A 25,765-nucleotide genomic window follows, 5' to 3' on the forward strand; every position below is an offset into this window, starting at 1 on the left:
GAGTTAATTTAGCTAAGAGTCAAAGTGAAATAATTTTCTCATTCATTTTTCCATCACTCCTAGATATAGTTCGGACAACTGTTATGTTGTGAAGAAATATATCATTTTCAAATGTCTGAATCCATATGCAGTTGATTTCAAAGCTTAATTTTGTTTGAATGACGAATCAATACATTGCAACTGCACTAACATTACAGTGCTGAAAAATCTGTGTGTGTTTCTTAAGCTTTTATAATATATTTCAATTTTCCCATTATTTTCTCATTATTATCCCATTTCTGAAAGGATTCTTTGAGCATTACAAAGTGGAATAAATCCCAAGTGAATGACAGTGCCTGTTTGTTTCGATTTCAAGCTGCACTAGTTAGACTGCTCTGGAGCTTCTCCCGGTTCCAAGCTCTCTTTGTCATAGAGACAACAAACAATCCCCCCCCCCCAACATCCATTTTATCATTTTCCTCCATGGATAACAAACCTTCCTTTTTCTGGCTTGTGCTTTTATGGGTAGCAGTCATACTGCTTCATAGTTTTACTCCAAACACTCACCTCTCATTTGTCTCTCTTCTGGAATGTGTTCTCATTTCTAGCTAGTCTGATCACCTCACAGTTGCACACATGAAATGACTTTATTTAATAGCCACTTAGATAATTTGCATCCTCCCCACAATGTTTTCATCTCCCTATTCCTTTAGCCAGTAGGACCCACAGTGTGAGGTCTGCATCGGGACCCTTAGGGCTTATCTTCCTCCAGTGACTGCTCACTGTGATGAATTTGACGCTTGAAGCATTTTTGCTTACTGGAAACATGCTACCTTTAAGGTGGTGTTGCCTTAAAATTGTTATGATATCAGCGACTGTTGTGGCAATGGGGGGGGGCACAAGAAATATAACCAGATGTTGACTAGATGATTGCAGGGCACACATAAGGAGACCATGACTGCTGTGGCTTCCTGGAAAAACTGTCCGAGGTAAGTTATAACTTTAAGAGATATGTTGTGTCTTCTATATGATGTAATAATTGTCTGATGTTCATTGTAGGAGTAAATTGAGGTTTCTTTCAGAACATGACAGATGATGGAAGACTTCAGAGTGAATGTTTCCTTTAGCTTGACCTGCTTGTGTCCACTGATGTCAGTCTTGACACAAGGAAGGTAGGTTTGTCCTTTTTGTTGGGCATGCAATGTGACTACCATTTACCTATATGAAATAATCCACATTTTATGTGCTGGGTTATTTTTCCCATTCTGTTTTGATGCCTAGGGAAGTGACTCAGTCTATGACTCTAAACATGTTCATGAGACCCAGCTTAAGGAATGGTAGATTCTAACTCATCCTCAACACTAGCTTCAGGACACTCCATGTCAGGAAAAACATTATGGATACACACACACACACACACACACACACACACACACACACACATACACACACACACACACTCATACACACACACACAAACATACACACACACACACACACACACACACACACACTCACACACTAACATCACACACACCACACACACACACTAATATCACACGCACACTAATATCACACACACACTAATATCACACACACACTAATATCACACATACACACACACACACATACACACACACACACACACACACACACACTCAAAGACCTGTTTGGATGACAACATAAATAACAATTTTTATTCAGAGATAAATAGAGAAAATAAAAGGTGTTACTCATCCTAGAGCATCCTCTCACTGTAATTGATACATCAGTGAGCTTTTACTGATAACACTGATTCAAATCAAACCAGAAAAAATTTAGCTGAAAATGAGCTAAAAGATGGTAAGCAATGAATAATGATATGTGGCAATGTCTTCAAATTATTCATATTGTAAGCTTTATATAATTTGAAGTTGCAGAAATGTGTTTAACAAGGGTAGATTTTTTTTTAAAAGTAATGTCTTCATTAATGAAGGGAAAGCGGGGCAGAAAAACACAATAATGCTATGCTCAGTGACAGTAAATTACAAGGCTCTAAAAACATTTGGGAAGAAATATAAATAATACAATATGGCTATTGAGGTTATAAATATAGATGGGAGGAAGAACAAAGACATTTCAGAAGTCTAAAAGCTATTATTTCTATTGGAAAACTCAATTGAAACAAAAGAGTCTATCAGTTAGGATAGTGATCATGTGATATCTTTCCCTAGTTCAGTGTCTACATGCCATTGGCTTGGTGTTATGTGAAGGTCTAAATACTGTTGGAAGCATTAATTCTGGCATTAGACAATTAATAAAATTGTTCTTTTAAATTATTTTTTTATTTTCATAATGTGGCTGTATGCTAATCTTTGTGGAATATATCTTTCTCATTTAGTTTTATTTTAAGACTGGCACATTGAACAGTTTCTGGAGCTCCATTCATAGGATCTCTTTGCAGACTATGCAAATGGTGTCTTCTGGAGACGTACTAGAAACACCCTGCCCAACTTCTCACCAATGCCTAGATTTTAAATAAAATGGACACTTTTATTCCACAGTGATCCCCGGTGCCCAGTAATATTTGCATGATCCTACAATATTTAGAATGTAAAAAAGTGTCCATTGGGTAATGTCAAACAATCATTTACTCTGAAGGACATAAATATTCAAATACTTGCCATTAGGCAGCCATAATCAGCATGATTCCATGATTTAGTGACCACTTTTCTGGGAGAATTGAACAGAGTGGATATCTCCTCTGTTACTCTGTAGATTTTATTGGCTTGTAGATGTTTTTAGAAGTGATTGCTGACTATATATTTAATTAGGTTTCATACCCTTGTTGGCTTCAAATCAATTTCTAAGATAAAATACAACCACTGATTCCAAAGCTTGGACAGGGAGAGCTCATTAGAAATGAAGTGAGAGTTGGGTCTCCTACCTGTTTGAAAGAGTCATGTAGTCTCTTTGTAGAGGCTCTGTGACTTCAAGTTCAGCAAACCAGTACCCTTTTATACAGATATTGATTATATATTTGCTTCTCCAGGAATAACTTTATTGGTTTGTATTATTGATATTATTTTATGGGGTTGGGTGTTGAGACAGGGTATTGCAGTGTAGACCGGCCTACCCTGGAACTCACTCTGTAGACCAGGCTACCCATAAACTCAGTGATTTGTCTGCCTCTGCCTTCCAAGTGCTAAAATTAAAGGTATGTGCCACCACAGACTGGCAAGTTTGTATTATTTTAAAACAGATATTTAATTATCATAGCATATAAATGTCTGGTTTTGCATATATTATTAAAAATTGCTGATTTGAGGCTGGAGAGCTAGCTTAGTGGTTAAAAGCCCTTGCTTTTCTTTTACAGGACCTGAGCTAAGTTACCAGGACTCACATGGTGACTCACAATTGTCCATTACTTCAGTTAGAAGAGATTTGATGCCTTCCTCTGGTCTCTGCAGGCACCAGACTTTCATACATGTATTTGTTCCTACTACACATACATACATGCAGGCAAAAGACTCATATACACAAAATGTATTTTGTTAAACAGAGTTTCTCTATATCACATTTCTCCTTTTGAGTGGAGTTCTGTGTTTAGTTGACTTAAATTAGATTATAACACCTATGTAACTTAGAAATTGTTCAAAGAATTCAACTAATGAAACTCTTGTTTTATAAAGTCTTGATGGATTTTGTTATTACCAGTTCAGGAAGTTGTATGAACAAGAAACACAACCCTGCATAACAGTTAGAACATTTAGAAAGGCCCAGAATTATCTACATCTTGCTTCATTATCTAAAGGTGAAGGAGTCTTTAGGGTGTCTAGTTCCATTAGCTATGTGTGTGCATCAACCTGGCAAACACAGAATGATTCGACATTCAAAGTCTGATGCCATTGTTGTAAAAATGCTAATTTCCTTGTCTTGCCAAACTCTGAACCTATCTTGATTTTTCATCTTTGTTTTTCATTCTTTAATTTTTTTGTAGTTCAGACTTTATCCACTCCAGGTTCATCCTGACTGTTCCACATCCCATACCTCCTCCCTCCAACCCAACCAGACTTCCCCCCTACCTGGGACCCCAAGTCTCTAGAATGTTAGGTGCATCTTTTCTGAGTGCAGACCTGGCAGTCCTCTGCTGTATATGTGTTGGGGGGGCTCATATCAGCTGGTGTATGCTGCCTCGTTGGTGGCTCAGTGCCTGAGGGATCTTAGGGGTCCAGGTTAGTTGAGACTGCTGGTCTTCCTCTAGGGTGACCACCCTCCTCAGCTTCTTCCAGCCTTTCCCTAATTCAACCATAGGGGTCATCAGCTTCTGTCCATTGGTTGGATGTAAATGTCTGCATCTGACTCTTTTTTTTTTTTTTTTTTTTTTTTTTTTTTTTTTGGTTTTTCGAGACAGGGTTTCTCTGTGTAGCCCTGGCTATCCTGGAACTCACTCTGTAGACCAGATTGGCCTCAAACTAAGAAATCTGCCTGCCTCTGCCTCCCGAGTGCTGGGATTAAAGGCGTTCGCCACCACGCCTGGCTCTGCATCTGACAATTTTAGCTGCTTGTTGGACCTTTCAGAGGGCAGCCATGATAGGCTCCTGTTTGTAAGCAAACTATAGCATCAGTAATAGTGTGCAGGCCCTTGGGGCCTCCCCCTGAGCTAGATCCCCATTTGTTCCCTGTCACTGGACCTCCTTTTCCTCAGTCTCTTCTCCATTTTTGTTCCTGTAATTCTTTCAGCTAGGAACAATTCTGTGTCAGAGTGTTTGACTGTGGGATGGCAACCCCATCCCTCCACTTGATGCCCTGTCTTTTTACTAGAGGTAGGCTCTACAAGTTTCCTTTCCCCACTGTAGGGCATTCCATCTAATGTCCTTCCCTTTGAGTCTTGAGAATCTCTAGAGTGTGACCCCACCTCCTACCTCCCAAGGTTGCCTGTTTCCATCCTTTCTGTTTATTACATAAGCAATGTATTTAGGACTTTTCCCATTGGTGTGACAGAATACACAGAAAAACCAAACCAAATCAAACAAAACCAACCAACCAACCAAACAACCAACCAACCAACCAACCAACCAACCAAACAAACAAACAAACAACCAACAAACAAACAAAAACCCAAACAAACAAACAAACAAACAAAAACTCAAGAGGAAGGTTTATTTGAGTTTAGTGTTTAAGAAGAGATACGGTCCATAATGATGGGGATGACATGTCTGTAGGCATCGGGCAGCTGGTCACACTGTGTCCATGGTCAAAAGTCAAGAAGAAATGAATTCTGGTGCTCAGCTCGATTTCTCATTTTCCCCCCATTGTTATGCATTCATAAAATCAACCAGTGCTATTTTGAGCCTTCTCACTCATGTCAGCCTCTCAGTATTCCAGGCATACCCTAGCTTCAGAATCCACTGAAGCTAACAATGAAAATTTACCATTCCAGACGATTATATAGTCTAGGTGTTCCAATGTGCTTAGAAATTTTCTCCTCATTCACTAATGAGATGGTCAGTTTTCTATATCAGTTTTGTTAACTGAATCCTGTCTATTGGGTTTAGTCATGTCTAGGTTCCTTGATAAAATCTAGTGTCTTGATCCAAAGTCAGGATCTGAACACTTTGACCATGGGTGTGTCCTGTAGCTCACCCTCATCCTCTCTTAAGCCTTTCTCACCTCACTTATAACTCTATCAACTGCTCTACCTATTTAACTTTTCTATGTCCCATAATTCTCACTACTAGAAAGAAAAACTTTTTGGCCAAGGAGGAAAAAAAAAAGATAATAACTTTCTACTGAATCTGTTTGAGCAGGGATATTGTTTATTATTAAAAAGTAGTTTTCTTTTCATTTTTCGCAAACTTTGTTTCAACATGTTTGTATCTATGAGGTTATTTAATATCTGATCCCAAAATATTTCCATAGCTGTTTAATAAAAAAGGTCTTATTGCACTGACTACAATTCCAGCCTTCACAACACTCCCTGTGTAATTCTCAATGACTTTAATTATTAGCTCTTTCAGACCTGATGGATTGCATGTTCTCCAGGAACGGCATATTGTATTGGAGAATTATCCTTCTTTTCTCCTCACTATATTTGTAAAGCCTGTTTCAATACTGCTAAATCTCTTAATACACCTCCTCTCTCTTTCAGCTATACATGCACACACACGTACACACACACACACACACACACACACACGTATAAACTTTTATTGAAAAATTAGACACATGAAGAAGAGTGCACCAAAATAAGTTTGCAATAGAAACATTTTTAAATGAGCTCACTGAAGTTACCATTTTCATAATGTAAGAAAAAAGATCATATCCAGCAACCTAGAAACTAGGCACATGTTACTTCACAGCACCCTTCCTTCCCAATGCTTACCATTTCCTTGATTTACATCACTTTTGGTTACTTTGGATCATTTCTGATATTTGCAGAAAGGACACCTTGCAGCCAATATTACATTTTTTAAAAATTTGTTCATATTGTGTATTGCAGTTTCAGTCACATTGGTTATTTTCCAATTTCACAAATCTGTTGCAATTTATTTACTGTAGAGGAAAGTGTGAGCGATTAGGTAGAGTGCTCCCATATACTTACACACATTCAAACCCAACTGCAGAAGTTTCTTTCAGGCATGCATCTGGGAACGCCAGTGCTGTATTGTAAGGGAGAAACATATCAAGCTTTAGTAAGTGCTACAATAATATTGCTTTAAAGAAGTTTGAAAATTTAGAATTTGAGCGGCATTGAATGAGAATGTTAGTTGTTTTACATCCTGGGTAACATTTAGTATTTTTTAGTTTCTGAACAACAGTCATTAGGATTTGGACACATTGCATTCTAGCTCATAAATGTGTAGTTTACTGGGTTCTGACCTGGGTATATGTTTCTGAACACCCTATTTCAAATAAAACAATCTATCACCCCTGTACATTTTCTTATAATTATTTCCTGTGATATATCAGCCTAGAGTCTTTTTGTTCTTCTCATTTGTTCTATTTCACTTGATCAAGATCTTGATATATTCATATATTATTGGGGGTATGTCTATATACACCAACATTGATATTTGTCCATGTTTTTTCTACTGCTGTGTGTATTCCAGGACTTGAAAAATAAAATGCTTGATGCAACTACTGATTTTAGTTAGTACCTCCTGTAATTTTAATATAGATTTCCTTGATGACAAATGGCAATTTTGCCTTTATAGTACTCACTACAATTTATACAATGCACTTTGCAAAGTGTGTGTTCTAGTTTTCTGTCTAGTTTATTAAGTTGGGTCCTTATTGACTTATATCAGATATTTCGTTTTGTTTTCTCAAATATGGAGTTTCTAGTTCATTTTTTCATAAAAAATTTAAATTGTTTTGTTATTTCTGCTGATATAAAAAATTCCTGCTGGACTAATACCGATTCTGTTGATAAAATTGAAGATAATTAGCTTCCTGTCACTTCTGTGCCTTCTGACACACACATGTGAGACACATATGTGAGATACACACGTGAGATAGTTCTACTTATGGTTTTATTCTTTCATTAGAAGCTACAGAAGCACTCCTAGCTCCAATTTCATTTTGTTTCAATACTCATCCAAAGACTAATATATGTACAAATATGGTCTCTCTGTATATTTTATTATATTTACTGATTTATTTCTTGCCATTTGTTATTTGCATATAATTTGCCGTTGTTTTCTGACTTTATAAGATAGATGATGATACTTAGTCAGCTTTTTTTTTTTTTGCTAGTGTTACTTTTATTTTAAAAATGACTAACTTTTTGGCAAAGTCATGTACTTCACTGTGATATTTTCACACACACATATCAACACACGTAGTTTTCCTCTATTCTTTTCTGTTTCTTAATGTTTCTTTTTAAAATATTTTTATTAGGTATTTTCCTCATTTACATTTCCAATGCTATCCCAAAGTTCCCCACACCCTCCCCACCCTCCCCCCACTCCCACTTTTTGGCCCTGGCTTTCCCCTGTACTGGGGCATATAAAGTTTGCAAGTCCAATGGGCCTCTCTTTGCAGTGATGGCCAACTAGGCCATCTTTTGATACATATGCAGCTAGAGTCAAAAGCTCTGGGGTACTGGTTAGTTCATAATGTTGTTCCACCTATAGGGTTGCAGATCCCTTTAGCTCCTTGGGTACTTTCTCTAGCTCCTCCATTGGGAGCCCTGTGATCCATCCAATAGCTGACTGTGAGCATCCACTTATGTGTTTGCTAGGCCCCAGCGTAGTCTCACTAGAGACAGCTATATCAGGGTCCTATCAGCAAACTCTTGCTAGTGTATGCAATGGTGTCAGCATTTGGAAGCTGATCATGGGATGGATCCCTGGATATGGCAGTCTCTAGATGGTCCATCCTTTTGTCTCAACTCCAAACTTTGTCTCTGTAACTCCTTCCATGGGTGTTTTGTTCCCAATTCTAAGAAGGGGCAAAAGTGTCCACACTTTGGTCTTCATTCTTCTTGAGTTTCGTGTGTTTTGAAATTGTAACTTATATCTCGCTATACTAAGTTTCTGGGCTAATATCCACTTATCAGTGAGTACATATCATTTGAGTTCTTTTGTGATTGGGTTACCTCACTCAGGATAATGGCCTCCAGGTCCAACCATTTGGCTAGGAATTTCATAAATTCATTCTTTTTAATAGCTGAGTAGTACTCCATTGTGTAAATGTACCACATTTTTTATATCCATTCCTCTGTTGAAGGGCATCTGGGTTCTTTCCAGCTTCTGGCTATTATAAATAAGGCTGCTATGAACATAGTGGAGCATGTTTCTTTCTTACTAGTTGGAACATCTGGATATATGCCCAGGAGAGGTATTGCAGGATCCTCCGGTAGTACCATGTCCAATTTTCTGAGAAACCACCAGACTGATTTCCAGAGTGGTTATACAAGCTTGCAATCCCACCAACAGTGGAGGAGTGTTCCTCTTTCTCCACATCCTCGCCAGCATCTGCTGTCACCTGAATTTTTGATCTTAGCCATTCTGACTGGTGTGAGATGGAATCTCAGGGTTGTTTTGGTTTGCATTTCCCTGATGATTAAGGATGCTGAACATTTTTTCAGGTGTTTCTCTGCCATTCTGTATTCCTCAGGTGAGAATTCTTTGTTTAGCTCTGAGCCCCATTTTTTAATGGGGTTATTTTATTTTCTGGAGTCCACCTTCTTGAGTTCTTTATATATATTGGATATTAGTCCTCTATCTGATTTAGGATAGGTAAAGATCCTTTCCCAATCTGTTGTGGCTTTTTTGTCTTATTGACGGTGTCTTTTGCCTTACAGAAGCTTTGCAGTTTCATGAAAGTTTGGCAGATTATTGGTTGGCCATTCCCTCAGTCTCTGCTTCATCCCCAGTCCCTGCATTCTTGTAGACAGGCTATGTTTTTGGTCTAAAGTTTTGTTGGTAGGTTGGTGTCCTTATTGCTCCACTGAGGTTCTTGCTTGGCCACAGGAGGGAGCCTCCTTAAGCTCCATACCCTCAATGCTGTGAGCCACAGCCAAAGACAACCCCGCCTCCCCATTGTCTCTTAGGCAACTCTCCTATCCCAGGACTCTGTCTCTTCCTGGAGATGCTCCCTACTGGCCCTTGTCAGATGCAGATTTCTATTCGTTCTCATGGCCATCCCCTGCCCCTCCCCACACCTTAATCCCAACCCCAGACCACCCTCCTGACTCCCTCTCACACCCTGTTACCTCCTCCATCTCCCTTACATGACCATCACATTTCCTGCTCTCAGAGAGACTCAAGAATCCTTGCATATGCCCTTTTTCCTGTCCGCACTCCTTGGGTCTGTGGAATACAGCATGGGCATCCTGTATTTTATGTCAACTGCCATCTATTGTTCTCCCTTTCCTCCTCACCTCAGATGTCCATCTCCCCTGTCTTAGTCCTCTCTGTCCATGTGTGTGCATTTAGATGGTTGTTTATGCATACATAAATTTAAATCAAGATGCTGCTACATGGGAGATAATACTTGCAACAACTATATAACAAACAGATATCAAAGGTATAAAGTTTCTCTTAGCCAACCAGTCATATCCATCTATCCTGAACCACAATCACTTACTATGACCCATGCTTTCCTTTGATTTCTGGGGAGAACTGAGTGATTTTTAATCATGTAAACAAATGCAGAGTTACCTGCAGGTATAGCAGGTTCCAAATTTTTGACATGATAACCTATTTTATTTACTTCAAAATACCTTCTAATTTCTGTTTTGATTACTTTGACCCAGAAGCTATTTTGAGTTGTCTTGTTTAATTTAAAAGCATTTGGAAACATCTACTTATTTTTTTTATTATTGATTTCTAGCTTAATTACACTACATGAGAGGATATTACAGCTTTTTATTTTAGTCCTTTGAATTTTGTTGAAACCCTTTTATATCCAAAAGACGAAACTAATTTTGGCAAAGGTTGAAAACATACTGACTAGAACACGTGTTCTGTTCTGGTGGTGGCATTGCCACTGCCCTTCTGATGACTTGCCTGTATTGATCAGGCTTCATTTTGGAATGATACTCAGCTCTTTCTGAACTCACTGTTTTCTGCCAGTTTGATTAATTTTTAAAAGATATGAATTAAAAACTTTCCCCATGAATGCTGCAGCCAGGAAGCAGGAGTGGATGGGTTGGGAAGCAGGGTGGGGGGGGCGGTATAGGGGTGTTGGGGATAGCACACCCATGGAAGGAGTTACAGAGACAAAATTTGGAAGTGTGACGAAAGGATGGACCATCTAGTGATTGCCATATCCAGAGATCCATCCCATGATCAGCTTCCAAATGCTGACACCATTGCATACACTAGCAAGATTTTGCTGAAAGGACCCAGATATAGCTGTCTCTTGTGAGACTATGCCAGGGCCTAGCAAACACAGAAGTGGATGCTCACAGTCAGCTATTGAATGGACCACAGGGCCCCCAATGGAGGAGCTAGAGAAAGCACCCAAGGAACTGAAGGGAACTGCAACCCTACAGGTGGAACAACAATATGAACTAAGCAGTACCCCGGAGCTCTTGTCTCTAGCTGCATATGTATCAAAAGATGGCCTAGTTGGCCATCACTGCAAAGAGAGGCCCATTGGACTTGCAAACTTTATATGCCCCAGTACAGGGGAACGCCAGGGCCAAAAAGGGGGAGTGGGTGGGTAGGGGAGTGGGGGGTGGGAATGGGGGGCTTTTGGTATAGCATTGGAAATGTAAATGAGCTAAATACCTAATAAAAAATGGAAAAAAAAGCATTTGAAATGTAAATGAAGAAAATATCTAATAAAAAAATCCTTTCCCTATGTCTGCAGTCTTCTGCTTTTCTCCTTTCAGTTCTGCCAGGTTTAATTTTTATATTGCTTAAATTAAATATGCAGCTCTTGGAATTATCATATTTTCTTGATGAAAGGGTAATATACTTACCCTAACCAATCTTGTATATCTCTCATAATGTCTATTGTCTGAATGTCTATCACAGCAGATATTGAAACAGCTGAATCACTTTTCATTTTGTCTTCTTTGATTTTGATTTTTTTTTTTTTAGGTTTTATATTCTTAAATTCAATTTGTTTCTCTTGTAAACAATGTTTAGTTGAGTTTGATTCATTAATCCATCCCAATGACCTTATCATTTCAATTGTGCATTTAAGTAATTACTTGATGCAACATATTTAGGGTTATGTTTTCCACATATGCCTTGATTTTCTGTTTTTATTATGTTTTATACTACTTTTCTCTTGACTTCCCAACTTTTTATATTAATCATACTAAGCTTTATATATATAATATATTATATACATTTACATATTATTAATTTATATTACATAAACACCACATTTCTCCTTTATCTCACTGAATACTTTCTCTTCCCCCCATCCCTCTGTGTGTGTGTGTGTGTGTGTCTGTGTGTCTGTGTGTCTGTGTGTCTGTGTGTCCTGTTAGAGAATAATATGTGGTCTTGACTTAATGGGCATAATTTGATAGAATATTTACTACTCTGGAGACAAAACACATTTTTTTTTCCAGGAAATGAGCTGATAGAAATAAAATCATAGTATCACAATGAACTAATTTTCTTTTCATTTTGAACATTTCTCATTACCCACACTGCATTTCATCCTGTAGTGGTGGCATAAAATGAACTAATTTTCAAGGGTTGCTTCCATAGTATTTTCTATGGCACTGAGAATGGAAAGAAGGGCAAAGTTAGCTATGTTCCGTCCCTTAACACTTTCATAGCAGAGTATTGCTAGAAAAATAAAGAGATACACATAATGCTATCTTATCATATAAATTCTATAATACTGAAATAATTCTAAATTGTCAATGAATTCATATTTTCTGAGATATACTATGTACCAATCTCTTTAATGGAATACACACACACACACACACACACACACACACACACACACACACACACACACACTTTTGATAACTAAATATGTTTTTTTTGTTTTATTTGTTTCCTTCAGTCATTAAAAATGCCCAAATATTAGATAAGGATATTGCCAAGCCAAAGGTGTATTGCTAAAAATAGCACAGAACAAGGGACAATTTCAGGAATGCAGGGGAGCTAACTAAATTGTTTTATCTAGTTAATGTGGAAAGCATTACATAGGTGGGGTCAGCAGAAGATGGCAGATATGATGGTAATCAATCCACCCTCCTGCCATCTATGTGAATATGCCATATTTGCATAAGGGTAAATATTATTTTGATAGTATTATAAGAATTGTTTGTATGTTAATTTATTTTAAGCTCAGGAAAACCATGTCCAGTATATAGAAGGAAAAGAAAAGAACAACAGAGGCCCAGGGCACAGAGCAGCTGAGCTGCTTATCTTAGGCCACTCTTACCAGTGGGTGGGGGTGTTGGGGTTGGGATCAGTAACTCTGCTCACAGGACAAGTGTGCTGAGTCTCTGCCCTGCTCCTTTTACCCTGGCATTGTTGGCCATTCTACAATGAGCATTCTTCTTCAACAGATGGAATGTGAGACCCAAAGGAACATTTTTTTTTCCCTTTAGGACATTGCCAACCTTAACATTTTATAGGTATTAGGAAGCTAGGCAACCATATATTTGGCAGCTATGCATGCCATCAGGGATGGATTTCAGGGATATCAAGCCTGGTATCAAGCCTGGTAAAGCTGTGTGTACATGTGTGCTCACACACAGAACAAAAACCAATCTCAAATATGACTATCATGTGTTTTCTCTTTTACATTTTAAAACAATACATTTTAATCAAAATATAATTACATTTTTATCCCTCCTCATTTCTCCTCTAAACCCCCTTTCATCTCCTTTCTCTGGTCCTCTTCTAATGTGGCCCCATTATATTTTTAGCAAACTGATGGCCGTTTTTTTTTCTTTATTATTGATACACACAGAAACATATCTATCTATATAGCTAATCTAACTAACTACTTGCTCTTTTTGTTATATACATGATTTTAGGACTGATCACTTTGATTTGGATAACCAATTAGGGTCCTTGTCCCTGAGACATGCTAATTCTCTCTGTCTCTGTCTCTTTCTTTGTCTCTCTGTCTCTGTCTCTCTCCTTCTCTCTTCTTGATAGTTACCTACTTGTGGTTCTTTGATTAGGGTTAGGACTCTTGAGACTATCTCATGAGATTTCCCCCTTACCATGTTAGTGTGACTTTTTAAATTGTCATTGTTTAATCTCAGGGAGCTCGGGGTTACTGGTTAGTTCATATTGCTGTTCCTCCTAGGGGGCTGCAAACCCCTTCAGCTCCTTGGCTCCTTTCTCTCGCTCCTTCATTGGGGACCCTGTGCTCTGTCTAATGGATGACTGTGAGCATCCACCTCTGTATTAGTCAGGCACTGGCAGAGCTTCTCAGAGACAGCTATATCAGTCTCCTGTCAGCAAGCTCTTGCTGGCATATGACTCTAGCTGCATATGTAGCAGAGGATGGCCTAGTCGGTCCTCAATGGGAGGAGAGGACCTTGGTCCTGTGAAGGTTCTATGCCTCAGTGTAGGGGAATGCCTGCACCAGGAAGTGGGAGTGGGTAGGCTAGGAAGCATGGGGAAGGGAGAGAAGATAGGGGATTTTCAGAGGGGAAACTAGGAAAGGGAATAACATTTGAAATGTAAATAAAGAAAATATTTAATAAAAAATATCCCCCCCCCCCAAAAAAAAAAGTCATTGTTAAGGTCTTGCTTAGGTAGAATTCCAAGGAGACAGTCTCACAGCAGACTTCCTGGACCTCTTGATTAGAATCTTCTGCCCTTTCTTTCATGATGTTCCCTGAACCTTAGGTGTAGGAGTTGTGTTGAAGATGTGCCTGTTGTGTCTGAGCTTTCTCTGGTCTTTATCTCTGGATTGTGTCCAGTTGTGGTTGTCAGTTATGGTCTCTATTTGCTATAAAGACAAGCTCTTTGATAAGGGGTGAGAACCACATTTATCCATAACATTTGGAATCCTCACATGTCTAAAATTAAATCTATCATATGACCCAGAATCACTATTCCTCTGCATATGCTGCTCCACAGAAACTTGCTCCTACAAGTTCACTGTCAGTCTATTCACAACAGGCAGAAAATACGTAGAACCTATATGCATTTTAACTAACAAACAAACAATGAAAATATGGTAAATACACCATATGAAATTTGGCTGCAAGAAAAATGCAATCATGAAACTTACCAGCAAAGATTACCTTGGACAGCTAATCCAGACCCAGAGAGACAAATGCTAGATGTTCTCTCTCATCTGTGGGCCCCATCTCCAAATCTTAAGGTTTGAGCATATAATATTGATTAACTGAAGAAACAAGGAACTATAAAGAGACAATGGGGGAGGCAAAAGGGGACCAGGAAGACACAGGTGATATGAGGGAAAGAATAATTGACAAATGGAGATGAGGAATCTACTTGGGAAGCAGAAGATGGGGATATCACACCAGGAAGAAGAAGGAGAGATGTAACACCAGGTTTATTTTATAAAGTCTCAAGGTATTATATGTTCATTTAAAAATAGGTAATGAAGTATCCACACTTTGGTCTTCCTTCTTCTTGATTTTCTTGTGTTTTGCCAATTATATCTTGGGTATTCTAAGTTTCTGGGCTAATATCCACTTATCAGTGAGTGCATATCAAGTGACTTCTTTTGTGATTGGGTTACCTCACTAAGGATGATATCCTCCACATACATCCATTTGCCCAAGAATTTCATAAATTCATTATCTTTAATAGATGTATACTCCATTGTGTAAATGTACCACATTTTCTGTATCCAGTCTTCTGTTGAGGGACATCTGGGTTCTTTCCAGCTTCTGGCTATTATAAATAAGGCTTCTATGAACATAGTGGAGCATGTGTCCTTATTACCAGTTGGAACATCTTCTGGGTATATGCCCAGGAGAGGTTTTGCTGGATCTTCCGGTAGTACTATGTCCAATTTTCTGAGGAACCACCAGGCTGACTTCCAGAGTGGTTGTACAAGCTTGCAATCCTACCAGCAATGGAGGAGTGTTCCTTTTTTCTCCACATACTTGCCAGCATCTGCTGTCACCTGAATTTTTGATCTTAGCCATTCTGACTGTTGTGAGGTGGATAGAGAAAGTACCCAAGGAGCTAAAGGGGTCTGTACCCCTATAGGTACAACAACAACAACTAACCAGTACCCCCAGAACTCATGTCTCTAGCTGCATATGTAGCAGAAGATGGCTTAGTCGGCCATCATTGGGAAGAGAGACCCCTAGGTCTTGCAAACTTTATATGCCCCAGTACAGGGGAATGCTAGGGCCAAGAAGTGGGAGTGGGTCGGTAGGGGAGCAGGGCGGGGAGAGGGTATAGGAACTTTCAGGATAGCATTTGAAATGTAAATAAAGAAAATAGCTAATAAAAAATTAAAAATAAAAATAGGTAATTACTTGGTATCTTGCACACTTAGATATGAGGCCATAAGAATGAAGATTTCAGATAAATTAATTTGCTGGCAATTAAGAATCTACATTTGAATATAAGTCTGTAGTTACATCAATAAGAACAGAAACACTCATTCTAAATTAGAAGCATACTTTGTGTTGATATGGAGCTCACTAGTGTGCAAAAGAATAACATGACTTGGTTTCCAGACAGTGGGTTCTCTCATGATTATAGGTAAGGCTACTATTCTCAGGAGTAAGCAAGCCTTCTCTGCCTTTCCAAATCTTTCTCATCCTCATTTTCCTGTATGACCTTTCTCTCCATTACAACATAGACTTTAGCTTTTCAGCAGCATCTCTTGGTGAACTGAGACTTAGTTTGTATCACACTCACAACTGATGTAAGTAATTTTTCATTTACTTTTTCTCCACTGGCTGATTTTTTTATTTAATGGAATGCAACCATAGTGTTCTCTCAAATTACTTGATAATTTAGTTAGCATTGATTTACTTGCCAATTGGTTTAGGACAAACATGTGTGGCTTGTCTTTCCTGGTCCCCACATGCAGTACTGGACATAGTAGGAACTCTGAGAGCATTGCTGCACTTGATGAAAGGCATTTTCTTCTCAATCATAGCCTGGAATCAAGGATCAAGTAAATGGTTGTTTTATCTTGAACCAATCATATCGTTTTCTCCTAAAGTCTTATTTTCATTATCTATAAAACCCAAAATACATAAATAGATACAAGATGCCATTTATGGCCTCTAGTCTTCCCAAGAATGTAAAATAATTACTATGAAATAGCTTAGTATTAAAAATAAACATTTTCCCTAAAAGTCAGGCAAGTTATGAATATTATTGTTAATGTACATGCAAGTAGTCATAGCCACAAAGTTGTAGATGGCTGATGTGGATGGTGACATTGCAAATTTGCCTCTTCTGACATTTTTTGAATCCTTTCAGCAGGGTCTTGATTATACTGAACAACAACTCCAATGGTAGGATTCAGTCCATATGCTGTGAGAGTCATCAGCTGATTGATGTGAGAAAAGAAGAGTAAGCACCATGGGAGAAACTGCTTTCTGTGTTTTCCTAGAAAGGAGAGTGTCTTGTAAATTCAATTTTCATTCAGTACTAGACAATAGTTGCAAGAGTATTTGTGTCCTGAAAAGGCTTAGCAGATACTCAAAAGCAAAGGGTAGACATGTCAACTTACCATTATAAAATAGTCAACTTTTATCTATTCATGGTTTCTGTCTTCAGACACAATCAATAATGTGTGTAAGGGTCACTGTACCCTGTTCTTGTCAATTGGTGAGGACTGGTGATAGGTAGCCAGCCTCCAAAGTCCTTATTTTCCAGCTATTTCCGTTGCTATTAGTCATATGCAATTTCTTATCTCTGATTCCAGAATCTCATATTTTCCAACAGTAGCCCTGAATCAGTGAGCCAACTTGCTAGCTGGCAAGGAGGATGCTATCTCAGCTCCGTCCAATGTCTTGCAAAGGGATTGTTTCAAGCCTCTTTTTACCTACCTTTCCTCGTTCTCTTCTAGAACTGACAAGAGAAAAACATTCACAAGTCATTGGGTGCAGACCAAAGACCTGAGTCTGGATTTCATGACCCTTAGTCTTCATTCACTGATGTATTCTAAGAAAAACAGTTCCTCACAGTTAAAACATTGAAGAGTTTTCACATTGCACCTGTTGCTTAAAAAGCCTTTGTTTGTTGTAGTCTTTATACTTCGCACTGTATTGCATGAACATTTAATAGATATGTTGGCTTTCAGTGGTATGCACTGTCTTTTAATTGAAAAGTGATTCTTTGAAAATAAGAGCAACAGATTATTAATGGCCCAAATAATAATAAAAACAAACAACCTCTTTATTAATATAGCATTTGTTTTGGAATAAAGAAGCGAACAACATGAAATTCTTTGCCAGCAATCCTTTGTTTTGCAGGCTTTTCCCAGGATTCATAATTGGCTAGTAAAAGGTACATTCATACAAAGTGAGTAGTCTCAAAAGTTTTTATTGAGTTTTCCTAAATTTTGTGCTGTTATGGGCCTTAGGGATGATTCTAATTGTGGTGAAATGTTTCTGAGTGCACTAGAAAGAGAATTATTGAGAAGTTAAGTTGTCTGGGGACATCTGTGATATTGGAGGCTGGACAGTGAGAGACAAACACTTCTCAGAATTGCAAAGGCACCAAGGATGATTGACAGCATCCACTCTGTCTGCCCACTCACATATGTGCCTTGTGGGAAAAATACAGCGTATTTAGTATGTCTAAGTGTATATGTGCATGTCTTAGCCTCAGAGAATCTTTAGTTATGTGAATACTTTACATTAAAAGACAGATCCTCCTAACGCCCACTCCACCCTCTCTACCCTCAAACCACATTTCACATTCATCATTGCTGATATGTAGACTTCTACATTTATGATTTATGCAAATCGGAACTTTCCCCTGTAAAATCAGAGTACTCATGCTTATCCCCAGGAGAAGTGTTCAGGTTTTCCATCTGCAGCCATTTCAGGTTTGTTATATTTTAAAATCAGCTACATTTCTGTTTTTTTTTTCTGTTTCTAACTTTGATAGTGGATCACTTATGTATTTATATGACAGTGTAATTCAAATACTCCCATTGTGTTAAATTGATTTTCAGATAGTGCCATGTAAGAGTTTAAAAAACACACATTTCCCCCTTTACTGAACTCCAGCCATTCTGGTCTTCTGTGTACACATCCACTCTACTACCTCTTAGAACATGGAACTTGCTTCCTTCATCTAAACAAAGGTCTTGGAGATTTGCTCCTTGTAGCACTTAGACAGATCAAAGTAAGTGACTAAGACACCATGCGTATGTGAAGATCAGATGCCAGCATGCTGATTAAGAGAAACTCTATTCTGAGTAGTAAACCTATGAACTTGAGAGAATCACAAATATCTCTAGTCAATTATTCTATTTATTGTACTTTTATTTTGTAGTTTGGATGTTATATTAATGGAAAAAAACATTTTGTAGTATTTTCTAGTGTGATTTATTGACTATAGTGATGGTTCCAAAAACTGTATTTCAAAACTTATTTACCTAGCTTTGCATCAGATTCTACTGCATAAAATATATGAGATATCTAGCATATATATTAATGATATTTCATGTCATTCCTTACATTAAGAATTTATGGAAATGATAAAGGTATTCTTTGTGGAAAATTGCTTCAAATTCAATTACCAATCCTATGTCCCCCAACACCCATCAAAAACATAACAAAACATAACAAATCTTACCCACAACATTAATGACTTTATCAATAAATTATGACAAAGTAAGTTCCATAGTGCAAAGAAAGTCTTCTAAGGACAATTACTCTACCATTCTTAAAAACACCAGAATAGCATCCATCCTGTGGAATAGTGTCTTCTTTCAGAACAAGACTGTTACCAAATGACATTTCTGGGATTCCTAGGGTCCAGGCCGAGTGGCCAAGTAGCCACTCAACCACATTTAGTTGTGAGAGCCCTAAATACATTATTTTATTCATAACTGAAGTATAAGAAAGCTAACTATTTGGCTTTAATAGGTAATTTTCTCTTATCCAATACAGAGTAAGCTACAGCTAGTAGCTGACTCTAAACACCAATATGGATAGAAGGGTATCTATACCATCAAATGAAACATCTGGAGGCATTAACCTTCAAATAGTTTGTCTATAAGTCAGTTTTCTTTCAAAGGAGAAAAACCCAAGGACTGTAGTGATGGTGTATGTGATATCTGAGTTACTGTAAAAAAAAAAAACAAAAAACAAAAAACAAAAAACAAAAAAACAACCAACCAACCAAACAAACAAAAAAACAAAACCAAAAACATACACTCATACGTTGTCCTCAGAACAGTAACAGAATTTTACTACTGGCAATGAAAACCTGCCTCCTTTTTTAAAGACATTTTAATTTTGGCTCCTTTTTATAGAGTATTGATAATTAATTGCATCAATTCTACTACTTTAATAAAACTGGTCATCCACAAAGCAAATATGTATTGCTTAATTTTCAGTTTGAGAGTTGATAACCACTGAAAATTAATCATCCATAGAAAAGGGAACTCAGCAGCGCTTCTAATCTCTGAAAAGATTGTCAGGCTATTAGAGTTATGTGCTATAATCAATTCATATACAAATGTATAATTTATAAGCTCCAAATTAGATCAGCTATTAGACTTGATAAAGATGGAAATATATTAATCAGATTAAGAAAATAAAAAAGAAAATTAACAATGAATGGGATGGGACAGCCCTAGACAAAAAGAACAAGGACAACCTCAGGGCAGAAATGGAGAATTAAACTGATTTACAGCACAGGTGCTATGTGACTAAGGAAGTCCTGTAGTTTAGATGTGTAAATTCAAAAAATTGTTCTCCATGAGGTGACATTACATGTAATATTAAGTTTCTATGCATTAAGTTTCTATGCATCATCCACTACTGCTAAGCAGAAATAATATTTATTCATCACAGAATACATGGCAGGTGTACAGTTGGGTCTAGAGGTTGTAGTCATATATTTTTAGTCATATTCTCATTTAGTTTACTTTCTAAATTATAGTGAACATAAATGCTATATTATTTCTTTCTAAATATCTAGATCAAAACCACTATTTTCTTTTTCAAAATTAATAGATAGTTGCCAGGCTTGCCTTGACAGTCACGAAAGTTATATGTTGATGGTTGTTAAGAAACCATGTTCCATGTGTACGCCATACCCTCCAAATGCTCACAGTACCTCCTTATCCAAGAGCGTAGCTTGATTCTTCACAGGTCAAACCATCAGAGGTAGCGACTACCAGCATCAACAGAAGCAGTGGTAGACATTAATCACCTCTGTGCAGGCATTTTTCATTGAACTATAGCTTCATATTTTAAGAGGCTATATTTCTCTTTTGCCATGTGCATATGGAAGAAAACAAACACATACGAAATACAAATGCATCTGATGTATATGAATCCATTACTTAGCAGAAATTCCACAGCCTTTTGGCATATCAAAACCCAACAGCTTTTCCCTGACAGCCATGCTACTGTGAATTTTGGCACTTAGACTTCTCTAAGTCTCTGAAGTGCCTTTGTCACATGTCTGTAAAAGCAGGGCTCAAACCTGCAGCAGGTCCTGTATAAATCAGTCAATCCGAAGGGAGTTTTACAGGAGGGCACTGACTTTGAATCTGTGCAGCACTGACAATGACCATGGAGATTTCAACAGGACACATTGAACTTCACAGCTTCCCTCCAGTTATGCTCCTCTATAGACTGTCATTAATTTTCTTAATTATTTTAGTAGATCAATATTCAACACTGCAAAAACCATACATAAATTTGAAACATAGGACAGCATCTAATTTGAGGTTATTAGACTGTTTTTTCTTTGACTTTTACCATGTCTTAGTGTTCCTTCTAAATATTTTTTTTAATAATTGAGGATAACAACCTTTGTTTAGATTGCTCTAGGTAATTAAATATTTCAGAGCATTGTTTAAAATAATTAATATCCATAATACAACATTTTGAACACTTTCCAGTGTAATTCTTAAAGTATGCATTATTCCAAAAATAAAACAATCAAAAAATTGTGAGAAAATAAAGTTCTGATTAATATGCCTTATGAAAATACAAAGAGATTTGCAACTACTACTACTAATCAGAGCTATAATATAGGAAGATGAAGATACAGTCATGGAATCTATTTCATTCATTCAATATTGGTATAATGCCTAAAAATAATGGAATTCCCTAATTTATGAAATTAATGGAAGAATAAAACCTTAAGAATTTCTAGCAAGTAGTGAAATTATAAGTCATATATATTTTTACATAGAGCATTGAAGATATCCACAGAAACTAGGACTAGCATGTGATATGGACAAGATTTCTGGTGATAATTAAAATGTGTGTGAAAATAAAAAGGAGTCCAATAATGTACTAAATGTTGAAGAAAGACAGCAAATTTATAAGGTCTCATTTTTAGCTTCATACTATATTACAGAGATATAATGTTAAAATCCACATTATACTTGAATAAAAATTTATGCATCCAGTTTAACATAGTAAAGAAAGATGCTAGATCCCAGACTGGGAGATAGCTAATGGAGGAAATCTGAAGAAGAGGAGGAACAGATACATACACTTCAAAAAGATAAGGCATCAGCAGTGTCAATCAGGCATCGAGAAGTAGTGGGGCCAGCAGCCACACCCCTGTATCTAGGGGATATACCTATCACCAGACTTGAAGTGTGATATCTATGAACTTGAGGTCAGTAGATTTCCTAGCCTCTAGACCCACCTATCTATCCATCCTGAGATTTACTGTTGACCAGCTGAGAAGTATAGAGCTTTACTAGAGTAGTTGGCTTCTGTGGCATCCTCCAAAGAAGCTTTAGTGCTGAGTGCGTCTTATGAAGACACGGATGTTGTCCTATACAGATCTCAGTGATTCCATATTCCAGCAGACTTCCCCAGACAGGTTCCTCCAGAATCCGGAGACAGCCAGCTCCAAGTTCATTCATATTGGGTGCAATTGTTGTAGTATGACCAATAGAATCTGCTGGTAGCCAAGGACAGGAAGCTCCTGAAGGAATGACAGCTCTGGTGGCCCTCATATACCCAACCCTTGTAGTTCACCACCAATTCAAGTGGTAGGGAAACAGGAGTCCACAACTTCAGCTGACTTTGTGCCTCTACCCAGGCGATACAGAAAAAGTCACTCTATAATTTGACATTTTTTTTTGGTCTCTCTTGTGTGTTCAGAGTAAAATCTTATTTCTTTAAGAAAAGATAACTTTGAGTTTCATGTGTTTAGCAAATTGTATCTTATATCTTGGGTATCCTAGGTTTTGGGCTAATATCCACTTATCAGTGAGTACATATTGTGTAAGTTCTTTTGTAATTGGGTTACCTCACTCAGGATGATGCCCTCCAGGTCCATCCATTTGGCTAGGAATTTCATAAATTCATTCTTTTCAATAGCTGAGTAGTACTCCATTGTGTAAATGTACCACATTTTCTGTATCCATTCCTCTGTTGAGGGGCATCTGGGTTCTTTCCAGCTTCTGGCTATTATAAATAAGGCTGCTATGAACATAGTGGAGCATGTGTCCTTCTTACCGGTTGGGGCATCTTCTGGATATATGCCCAGGAGAGGTATTGCAGGATCCTCCGGTAGTACTATATCCAGGTTTCTGAGGAACCGCCAGACTGATTTCCAGAGTGGTTGTACTAACTTGCAATTCCACCAACAATGGAGGAGTGTTCCTCTTTCTCCACATCCTCACCAGCATCTGCTGTCACCTGAATTTTTGATCTTAGACATTCTGACTGGTGTGAGGTGGAATCTCAGGGTTGTTTTGATTTGCATTTCCCTGATGATTAAGGATGTTGAACATTTTTTCAGGTGCTTCTCTGCCATTAGGTATTCCTCAGGTGAGAATTCTTTGTTCAGTTCTGAGCCCCAATTTTTAATGGGGTTATTTGATTTTCTGAAGTCCACCTTCTCGAGTTCTTTATATATGTTGGATATTAGTCCCCTATCTGATTTAGGATAGGTAAAGATCCTAGAATGAAGACTGAAGTGTGGACACTATGCCCCTCCTTAGAATTGAGAACAAAACACCCATGGAAGGAGTAACAGAGACAAAGTTTGGAGTTGAGACAAAAGGATGGACCATCTAGAGACTGCCATATCCAGGGATCCACCCCATAATCAGCTTCCAAACGCTGACACCATTGCATACACTAGCAAGATTTTATCGAAAGGACCCAGATGTAGTTGTCTCTTGTGAGACTATGCCGGGGCCTAACAAACACAGAAGTGGATGCTCACAGTCAGCTATTGGATGGATCACAGGGCTCCCAATGGAGGAGCTAGAGAAAGTACCCAAGGAGCTAAAGGGATCTGCAACCCTATAGGTGGAACAACATTATGAACTAACCGGTACCCCGGAGCTCTTGACTCTAGCTGCATATGTATCAAAAGATGGCCTAGTCGGCCAGCACTGGAAAGAGAGGCCCATTGGACATGCAAACTGTATATGCCCCAGTACAGAGGAACGCCAGGGCCAAAAAAATGGGAATGGGTGGGTAGGGAAGTGGGGGGGGGTATGGGGGACTTTTGGGATAGCATTGGAAATGTAATTGAGGAAAATATGTAATAAAAAATATTAAAAAAAAAAAGAATCCATAAAAGAAAAGATAACTTTATGTTTCATTTATTCCAGTTATATTTATCTCATCTATATATTTTTATTGTGCATAATAAGGTTTTCTTTTTTATTATTTTATTTATTTATATTTCAAAAGTTATGGGGAGTGGGGGGGGGAGGGTGTGGGAGACTTTTGGGATAGCATTGGAAATGTAATTGAGAAAAATACGTAATAAAAAAAGTTATCCTCTTTCCCAGTTCCCATAACCCCAGAAATACCCTATCCCATTCCCCCACACCCTGCTTCTATGAAGGTGTTCTCCCACCCACCCGCCCACCCACTCCTGCCTCACTGCCCTGGCATTTGCCTCTACTAGGCCATTGAGTCTTCACAGGACCAAGGGTCTCTCCTCCCACTGAGAGACCCCTTCAACTCCTTTAGTCCTTTCTCTAACTCCTCTATTGGGGACCCTGTGCTCAGCCCAATGGTTGGCTACAAGGATCCACCTCTGTACTTATCAGGCTCTAGCAGAGCCTTTCAGGAGACAGCTACATCAGGCTCTTCTCAGCGAGCACTTCTGGGAATCCACAATAGTGTCTGGGTTTGGTGACTGTATATGGAATAGATCCCCAGGTGGGGCAGTCTTTGGATGGCCTTTCCTTCAGTCTCTATTTTACACTTTCTCTCTGTATTTCTTCCTGTGAGTCTTTTGTTCCCCCTTCTAAAAAGCACTGAAGCATCTACATTTTGGTCTTCCTTCTTCTTGGTCTTCATATGATCTGTGAGTTCTATCTTGGGTATTCTGAACTATTGGGATAATATCTACTTATCAGTGAGTAGATATATCTACTAATATCTACTTATACCTTGTGTGTTCTTTCGTGATTGAGTTACCTCATTCATGATGATATTTTCAAGTTCCATCCATTTGCCTGTGAATTTCATGAAGTCATTGTTTTTAATAGCTCAGTAGTACTCCATTGTGTAAATGTACCACATTTTCTGTATCCATTTCTCTGTTGAAGGACATTTTGGTCCTTTGTAGCTTCTGGCTATTATAAATAAACGTGCTATGAACATAGTGGAGCATGTTTCCTTGTTATATGTTGGAGCATCATCTGGGTATATCCCAGGAGTGGTATTGCTTGATCCTCTGGTAGTACTATGTCCAATTTTCTGAGGAACTGCCAGACTGACTTGCAGAGTGGTTGTACCAGCTTGCCATCCCACCAACAATGGAGGAAATTTTCTCTTTTTCCACATCCTCTCCAGCATCTGCTGTTACTTGAGTTTTTGATCTTAGCCATTCTGACTGTTATGAGGTAGAATCTCAGGGTTGTTTTTATTTGCATTTCCCTGATGACTAAGGATATTGAACATTTCTTTACTTGCTTCTCAGCAATTTGATATTCCTCAGTTGAGAATTCTTTGTTTAGCTCTGTACCCCATTTTTTAATAGGGTTATTTGGTTCTCTGGAGTCTAACTTCTTGAGTTCTTTGTAGATGTTGGATATTAGCCTTCTATCTGATGTAGGGTTGGAAAAGATTTTTCCCAATCTGTTGGTTGCCATTTTGTCCTACTGAAGGTGTCCTTTGTCTTACAGAAGCTTTGCAATTTTATGAGGTCCCATTTGTCTATTTTTATCTTAAGAGTATAAGCCACTAGTATTCTGTTTAGGAAAATTTCCCCTGTGCCCA

General features: G+C 38.1%; 1 long non-coding RNA gene across 1 annotated transcript; it reads left to right on the forward strand.

Moving 5' to 3' along the window:
• The first annotated feature begins 290 nt into the window (after positions 1–290).
• On the forward strand, positions 291–3,483 carry Gm32631. The gene is made up of 3 exons (XR_381229.2): positions 291–968; positions 1,062–1,151; positions 3,335–3,483. It is a non-coding gene; the product is annotated as a predicted gene, 32631 (long non-coding RNA).
• The last annotated feature ends 22,282 nt before the right edge of the window (positions 3,484–25,765 follow it).

The sequence above is a fragment of the Mus musculus genome, chromosome 12, assembly GCF_000001635.26.
Source record: "Mus musculus strain C57BL/6J chromosome 12, GRCm38.p6 C57BL/6J".
Classification (NCBI taxonomy): Eukaryota; Metazoa; Chordata; class Mammalia; order Rodentia; family Muridae; genus Mus; species Mus musculus.